Source organism: Podarcis melisellensis, assembly GCF_964234715.1.
Source record: "Podarcis melisellensis genome assembly, chromosome: 6".
Classification (NCBI taxonomy): Eukaryota; Metazoa; Chordata; class Lepidosauria; order Squamata; family Lacertidae; genus Podarcis; species Podarcis melisellensis.
Window position 1 is genome coordinate 26,629,791 of NC_138538.1, and position 9,518 is coordinate 26,639,308.

Consider the following 9,518-nt stretch of genomic DNA (forward strand, 5'->3'; position numbering starts at 1 on the left):
GTGGTGACCATTTATTAACATTTGGTATGTATGTCCAGCAGTTCAGGTGGGGGGGGGGGAGAGACTTAATATCATTTGAAGTTCTTTTAAACTTGACTATCATTACATTTTAAATAGGCTTAGGTTCATTTTGTGAAATGAGTCACTCAGGCATTTTAATGCAGGAAATAAAAATAATAATCATCTTAAAACAATTCCATCTTAGTCAATGTAGCTATCTCTTTTTCATTTTGCCTACAGAAGAAACTGAAAATAGTCTAGGGATTAAGCCTCATAAAACTACAGTTTCTCAGATGTAGTAGCGGTATTTGAGCCAGTTTGTGCTTGGAGCATAGAGGTGATTTTAGATACCTATGATTCCAGTGACTGCAGTACAATTACTTGCATATAATAATCTACATTAAGGGGACACACATTGACACATTCTTAATAAGAGTTTAAATGCCGTTTCATAACTGTTCATTGGGAAACTGAATCAATTTAATTTTCCATTAACCAGGGGTATAATGAGGATGCAAAGGGTTGAATGCTTAAGCATCTAATCTATGCTCAAATAATAATGCAGCCTTTAAACATAATTCAACAGAGGAAATGTTCATCCCCACACACAGGCCCAATTTTGCTGCGTAGTCAGTTGCTTGTTTTGCCTTTTTTCCCCTCCCCAAGTGGTCTAACCTTATGCCAGGTTCCAGTGTTATTTACTTATTCTGTTTGTAAATCACTGTGCCGCAAGGCACACCCATGGTGGTTTAAAATATTAAAACACCAAAACAAATTAAATGGTACAAAACAAAGAGTGGGAACCTTTTTTACCCTAGCACCACATTCTCTTATGAGGAAACCTTATGAGGGCCATATGCCAGGGATGGCTGGGGCCAGAGATGAAAGTGGCCGGACCAATGAACCAAAAGTTTAGCACTTGCAGTAGGGTAGCTTCTGTACACATTCAAACACACCGCTCTCTCCTCCATCCGGACAAACAAGACATTATCAGAGGTCGAGGACATATTGTAGCCGGGTAATACTCTCAAGGAGAATGTGAAGAAAGGCCAGTGAGGGTGGGGCCTTGGAAGAAATCCAAGGGTTGTGTGATCTGGGGAGAATTCCGAGTCAGAAAGGGGTGAAGGGAGACAGAAATGGAGCAAGAGCTCTTGGGTTGAAAGCCTCTTCAGGAGCCAATGAAACATACTGCCTGATCTGGGCTTCTCCACTTCTGTTACTAAACTGCTGTGTGATGGGAAGAGCTGACATTCTTCATTCATCTCTCAAGCCACAGGCATCATAACACATGCTAACTCACCTCCCATCTCTCCAAACACGCCCTTGATGGCCAAAACCGCTATGTGCATCATGTATTTGTGCAGGGTGCCCATGCTTCTGTGCTCATCAGAAATGCACAAGCTGTTGCTGCAGCACCGTAGACACAGGTTTGTGCAATTAGTAGGAGCTTATTCAGGGCATTTGCCCTCTTTTTATGTTGCCCCCTCCCCCCAAAAAAAAAATCTGTTCTGGGGCTTCCTCCCAACTCACCAGAGTGGATGAGGGTGGTCCTCGCAGGAATAAGAGGAAGTCCCATAGTGCAGACAGATAAAACCCTACATATTGTGATGGTATGACAACAGAAAGGTTTCTCTTTCTTAACTGCTGATTCCAACATAAAGAGAAATATTAGTAGGAAAAACCGACCTTGAATCAATAGGATATTAAGCACTGGTTGAAATGAATATCCCAGTCCTTAGCACGGTCGATTTACTTCAGATTTGAGGCTTTCACCTCATCCTGTGCATTGAGCAAATAATCGTATCCATGAAAAATAAAACTGCATCCGTATTTTACACTTGCTGGGGAGTAATTCCGACAGAATGTACACCTTGTAAATCCCGTTGCAATTACTAGGATGTTTAAGCCTAGGATGCTTGCAATCCTGTGCACGTTGAATCAAAGAGTAAATTCTGTTAAATTCATTTGGTCTAACTTAAGTAAACACGTAGAGGCTTCCTTTACATGTAAGTTCATTTGATGGAATTTCAACATTTGAGTAAAAGTTTTGAACAAACCTTGTTTCCGAAAGCCTTATGCAAATTATATTTAAAACTGTTTTGATTATCATTATTAAAAAAATTCCCCAGGTATGACTAAGAAATTGATACAGCTAAAAAGAACTGAGTTTAGAATACCAACAGGTCTAGATTTACTGCTTCAGAAAAATAAAATGCAAAGTTATCCCATTAATTCAGTTGCATTAATCTTTACTTAAAATCTCCCAGTGCCAGCTGTCAGTTAATTTCCGCTTAATGGTACCTGCCATTTTAACGTCAAGTGTTGATTGCAAATTATGGAGGAAATATATGCCAAAAGACATGCCCTGTGTACTGAGAAGGGCTTATAATACCCACAATGTCCAAGTTGGGTACTGCAAATTGTCCCATCTTTTTTAAAATTTAAAATTTTATTTTGCTAAAGTAATATAAATGAATAAGAATAAAAATGTGCACCCCACCACTGAGACCATTCCATTGTAACTATCCAACCTCCCCAAATTTCAACACCTTTTGCAATGGTTTGACCCCTTTCCGTACAGTACAAATTCTACAAACACCCTCCATATCTCCTCAAAATCATTTCTCCTGCATATTCCCTGTGTTACCTTAATGACGCAAGTTAATTTATCATTAATAGCTATGTCCCACACCTCTGTTTACCATTCTTCCGTTTTATATTCTGCTTGCCCCTTCCTAGCTATAATAATTCGTGCAGCTGTCAATAAATTTGTGAGCAAGTCCTTCATAGCCTGTGAACCTTCCACTGCATCATAAATTGATAATAATGCTACCTCTGGACTTTCAGTCAGCTTTAACCCAGTGCAATTTGTACATCTTACTCAGAATTCTCTACTCTTTTAGTGGTTCTCAGGCAGGAGTCTTTCCCACATCATCTCCCTGGTCTGGAGAGAATATCGCCGCTTGATCCTGCTAATACCAAGGATTAAACCTGGAAACTTCTTCATGAAAAGCATGTGCTTTCCCACTGATATACAGTCCCTCCCCATTGTTATGGTTGAACCCAGTTGAGTATCCAATATAACAGGCTGAACCAGCTCTTGTTTATTCATATCCCACCTTTCCTCCAAAGAACTCAAGCTGGTGTGCATGATTCTTCCTCTCCTCCTTTAATCCCCACAGCAACTCTGAGGTTGGGGAGGCAGTGAGTGGCCCAAGGTCACCCAGCGAGCTTCATGGCGGAGTGGGGATTTGAACTCTGGTCTCCCAGGTCCTGGGCCAGCACTTTTAACCACTACACCACACTGGCTCTTGATGGCAGAAGCAGTGTTGAACCCATGCCGTTTCTGCTCTGTCACAGTGGGGTCACCCTTTGCAACACCCATTGCCCTTTGTGAGCTCCCAACATCACAGTACCTAAAAACGTGGTTCCATACTAATTTCAGCAGGGCCATGATCTTTGCATGCCGTATATTACTTGTGGAACCTTTTTCCAGGCTACATTTCCTTCTAGGGGCCACATGGCAAGAGCAGACAGGGCCAGAGGCAAAAGTGAACAGAAAAATGAATGTGTATTTTACATAAACCTCTCTGTGTTCTCCATGCAGGGCAGGAAGTGGTATCATTATCAGAGCTGAAGGACGCATTCAAGGCAGGCAAAAACACTCAAAGGTGTGAAGCGGGGACACTGAAGGGTGTGACCTTAGGAGGGTCTTCAGGACCAGGCAGAGGGGACTAGAGGGCTTCTGTCATCCACCAGGCCTGAGGTTCGCTACCTCTGTGTTCAAGCTGCTGCCAGACACCTTGCTGCAGTTTTGTTTATTTTCACCCAGACAGGGAAATACAGTGTTCATACACGCAAGGAACTAGCATCTGCATCTGACAGGGAAAGACAGGAAGAACAATGAGGTTACGCAAAACAGATTCCTAATTGGTGCAAGCAAGCAGACAATTCTGCCCCGCTGGTTCCACAGAAGGGACAGACAGTGCAGTGGGAGAGATTTATGGCTTTTACATCAGGCTTACCTGAGCAGCTGTCCTACATGGGGAAATGGAAATTAGCAAATGGTACCAGTTTTCTGAACAAGAGTAGCGAGAAGCCCTGGAACCAACAAAGCAAAAAGCCAAACAAGCAAACAACTCGAGTGTGCCTTTTCAGAAGACTACAATGGCAGCTCTGCTTGAACAACATCCCAAACACAAGCAACAAGACCAGCATGCTAATGTTATTTATACTGCTCAAGGACAGTAGTACATCCTGCAAGAATAAAAAAGATGGTCCTGACTTTGGAACATACAGAACGTTAAAGGAGTGGGAGCAGAAAGGGCTTAGCCAATAAAGGAGCACAGCGAAGTCCATTAACCTCTGACTCTCCACACCTAGGTGGAGGTGAAGGAGGAAGAGATGAGCTATGTGGCTGCAGGAAACAGTGGAGTCATCTTTTGGTCTGCTTCTAGCTGCACTGTCGTCAAAGTTCAGCTCAGCCTTTTTACCGGTTCTGAGAAAGTATTGGTGGGAACTGGTAGGAAAGCATTCTTAGGACTAATCAGTGCTTTTTTTCTGGGGGGACACAGGGGTATGCATACCCCTAAACATTTTGTAAATCTTTGTACTTTTGTACATTTACTGTGCAGAGGTACCTCAGATTACAGACGCTTCTGTTTACAGATGCCAGTAATCAGGAAGTAGTACCTTGGGTTAAGAACTTTGCTCCAGGATGAGAACAGAAATCATGCTCTGGCGGCACGGCGGCAGCAGGAGGCCCCATTAGCTAAAGTGGTACCTTAGGTTAAGAACAGTTTCAGGTTAAAAACGGACCTCCAGAACAAATTAAGTTCTTAACCCGAGGTACCACTATATTTATTTTCCCCAATTTGAACTATAAAATGGTGATTTTCTTGAGTCAAAATGAGAGTACCCCTAAACATTATTATTTTTTTAGAAAAAAAAGCACTGGGACTGATACCCACCACAAGAGCATGCTCCTATAGAGCTAGCAAATCAAATAACTGGGTCTATACCATAGTAGTGTGCTACAAAGGGACACTCAGAAATCTAAGCAAACCAAGGTGATACTAGCGCAGTGCTCCAAATGTTGTTGGACTACAGCTCCCATCATCCCTGACCACTGGCCATGCCAGGCTGGTGCTGATTGGAGCTGGAGCTGGAGTCCCAGTTGGCCATGACCCTGTGGTTCCCCAGTTGTGGAATGCCCTCCTAAATGTCTCCATCATTCTTAACTTTCAGGAGGAATCTAAAATTATTCCTGCTTACGCAGGCATTTGGTGGCTAATGAACAGCGTTTGTGGCGATCTCACGATCATTGGACGGAAGAATGTTTTTGACTGTAATTGCTTCTAACTAAAACTGCTTTTAGAGGTTTTGAATTGTAATTGTGTTCAGAATATATTTCCTTTATAAATTGTGTATCTGTTTGCTGCCCTGCGCTCCTTGCAGAGGAAGGGCAGGGTATGAATTCGGTTTATAATGAGTCACAGCATGTGGAAGGCCACAGGCTTTGCGCCCTTGGGCTGGAGTATCAAGTCTGAGATGTTGCAGATGAGGCTCAACACTTCCACCACAGTTAGGAAGCCCACTGGGAGGCGGGCTTGTGCAAGCCAGTTTCTCAGTCTAATCTTATTTCACATGGGTTGCTGAGAGGATAATACTGAAGAAGAAACATGCAACAAAAAGTTGAGCAGTGCAACCTCAGAGCATGCTTGTGGGATACAGGGTAGTGACAGCAGATAGCCCCGCTGCTTCGAAATACGAAGGGTTGGCGTGGCTGGACTTCATTTAAATAATTTTGAAAGGGGAAATTAGGAAATTACTGTAGCACACAGGAGGTCACCGGTATCCTCAAAGCATGTGCATTAAGCTCAGCCCACCCTCACCCACCCTTCCTGTCCTTGGATTTATCACAGAGGGAGCAATGCCAGGCCTAAAGGTGTGGTTAGATCAGGATTATGGAGAACCACTAGCCTTGCATGGTACATGTGCCAAACTGTAAGCTGTCAAGCAGGTACCATGTAACTCATATTTGTCTACTCTGAATGCGCCTTCTGCTTATTATTAGAGGATAACTCAGTCGATAAGAGCATGAAATCCTTAATCTCAGGGTCATGGGTTCAAGCCTCACATTGGGCAAGTTTCCTGCCTTGTAGGGGGTTGGACTAGAACAGGCATGTCCAACAGGTAGATCGTGAACTACCGGTAGATTACTGGATATCTGCAGTAGCTCACCGGTAGATCATTGGCTCCCCCCAAAGAAGCTGAACATCTGTGGCTCCCCTGAAAAAAACTCAACAACTTTGACCCGAACCCCCCCAAAAGGGGGTAGATCACTGCCAGTTTTAAACTGTGAGTAGATCGCAGTCTCTTGGGAGTTGGCCACCCCTGGACTTGAAGACCCTCGTGGTACCTTGCAGCTCTAGTTCTTCAATTCTTTGGTTCTAAATGAATAAAAGAAGGGCCACATACTGGCACTTAGATGTCACTGAATTGAATTCTGCCTCACCACGTTGCACAAGCAAACCTCACCTCTCTCTTCTCCCAAAATTTGCTCAAGGATGTCTTCCAACCCACTGTGTGGAGTGGCAGGCAAAAGGAGGATGTTGAAGCCCTGTTACATACATAAAAGTCCACTCCACACAGCCTGTCAACCTTGTGGACAGTATCCAACTACAGTGGTACCTCTGGTTACTTAACTTGTTCCGGAGGTCTGTTCTTAACCTGAAACTGTTCTTAACTTGAAGCACCACTTTAGCTAATGGGGCCTCCCACTGCAGCTGTGCCGCCACTGCACGATTTCTGTTCTCATACTGAAGCAAAGCTCTTAACCCGAGGTACTATTTCTGGGTTAGCGGACTCTGTAACCTGAAGTGTCTGTAACCTGAGGTGCCACTGGAATGGACCCTGTCAGTGCAAAGTTTTACACTTAGGCAACATAGCATCTCCCCTCTCCTCCTCCCCGCATGCCTCTTAAATCTCTTCTAAGCGTTCCCACTGATTTGGAGAGGGTGGAGGGAGGGCTGAAGAGAGACGGTAAAGTTCCATTGTGGAAGTGTAAATCCTTCTGCTGCTGGGATGTTCATTGGATACTGCCCTGTATTTTTAATTTAAGAAGCCTCTGGGGGGTTATAGACATGCATAGCATTTACCCATCCACTCCTACATCTATTGCACACGCCTCAAATGCTCCTATGAATCCACCACCATGTTGTTCTAACTCTACCCACAGACCAGCCAACTCCAAGAGACCAGCTTTAATTCTGCCAATGTGAATTATTTTAAGCCCCAGACTAAATAAAATGGAAGGGACGCAACCTGGAAGCTGAGGTCACTGTGGCCTTTCAGAGCCACTCCTACCAGAAATACCTCGTTAGTAACATTCAAGAATCACTTCACAATTTAGCTAAAGAAAAAGGCTTTGTAATACTTGAGAGCCGTTCTCTGATATTTTTGGTATCGAAGGCATTTTAAATGTATAACAAGATGTTCAGCATGCATCCGAGGTGGGTGGAAGAGGGGAAATGAACTGAAACAGGCATAAGTGTGCCAGCATTGGAGTGCCAGCTTTTGGCTTTGGCAACAGAATTCTTCCTTTTTCAGTTCATTGAACTGAATCTACTATGAGCAAAGCTCTCGCCCTCCACCCCCCGCCACACATGTTTACAAGCTATTACTAGGTTATAATTCTGTATGTAGCACTTATTATATTGTCTGGCTTCAGCAGAGATGCTGGTGAGCTTTGCACCAATGCTACTACCCAAGGGAGTTTGATCATAGGTACAGTCAACCTGTTCTTAGTGGAGAACCTACAGCCCATGGGTCAAATTAGGGTTGTGTTCCCCAAGCCTTATCCACCTGTCCTACAACTGATGTCATATATAATGTCAGGTACAGGACAGGTAAAGTCATGGCTACAAAGGAACAATTGGAAGCTCCTGGTTGTTCTTGACAAATCTGTATGTAGCAACTTTCACAAGCCCCACTGGCATGGTGTAGTAGAGTCAATCCCTGCTTAAAGCAGCATCAATCACATCCGATAGCACCGATCAATAGCACTTGTCAGTGGTGACATCAAGTCCCGCTATGATCAGCTGGACTCTTCCCTTTGCAGCAATTTGAACTCAAGCCGCTATGCAGAAGAAAAATGTGCCACCTGGTCATTGTGATGCCATGCGATTGGCAGGTGAGCAGCCGCAACCACTTGTCAAAGTGGCCTGTCAAGGGTAGGGGAGTTCAGGATCTGGCTGTTCCCCATCCCTGGTATAATTTGAACGAATATGCATGTGGATCCTTGGAGCCAAACTCTTGGCTGCTTTACTCCTCCTCCACTACCTGAAGGTAAGCCATGGTTTAGCTTAGTGTTAAATCAGAACTTGTTTATGGGTTGTTCCCTCCAAACTACAAGCAGTAGTCCAGGAACAGACCTTGGCTAGACCATGGTTTGTCTGAAGCAAAACAAACCAAAAGTTCAGGTTGACACGCAATACTAAGTCATGGCTTAGCTCTGGGTAGCTGGAGGATCGGGAAAGGAATGAAGTGCCACAATTTTTGCTATGAATACAAATATGCCTGGTTACTCACACTCAGCTATGGATTTAGCATTACTTCCAGTCCATGACACTGTATCAATCTTCCTCTCCTATCTACGAGAATATGGATGAAAAGGAGCACATTCTTCTCCCCAAAAAGGATGGGAGATCAGTCTACTCCCAGTCTGTGTCACTTTTGCATGTGTTCTGTTCTGTTCAGTTCAGTTCAGCATTCAATTGGGATGTTTAAAATTTTGCGGGCAGTTATTCTTCTATCCTGTTTGATCAGCACAAGGATTACCACTAGTGCAAAAGCACTCCATCCCACCCCCAAATATGTTCCCTAGAACAAATTTAGAGAACATGCAAGGAGAGGAAGTTCCATTGCAAGCAGATGGAACTTACTTATTACTATGTTGAATACAATCCTATGTTTCAAAATGTATTGCTAAATGCATTCTCTCACAATATAAATTTTGGTATGTTTTTGAAGCCAAAAGCTCATCCGAACATTTAGGAAATGCAAAGGCGGGTATGAGTCACAGAGAATCTGCCAATTAGTGGAGGCCCAGATAAGGTGAGTTCGTATAAGAATTCACAAAGATTGAATTCCTCAATTATCCCTACTCCCAAGCGCAGCATTACTGCTGCTCAACTCTCTCCAAAACAGAAAGGGAAGGTGATCTGCATTCATCAGAATGTTCTGCAACTCCATATTAGAGCATTTGGTTTGCATGCAGAATGTCCCAGTTTCCATCTCCTGGTAGGGCTGTCTGAAAAATCCTGGAGAGTCAGAGCTAGATAAACCAATCATGTGCTTTAGGAATTTCCTGTGATCCTGTGTTCTGTATTCTAGAATAGTAGCCCAGATACCTATTTTCAAGCATCATCTCTCTACTGGTTTCTGGCTAGGAAGAATTGTATCTTGCACCTAAAAGAAAATACGATGGACAAACACACATGCTTGTTGTACCAAGC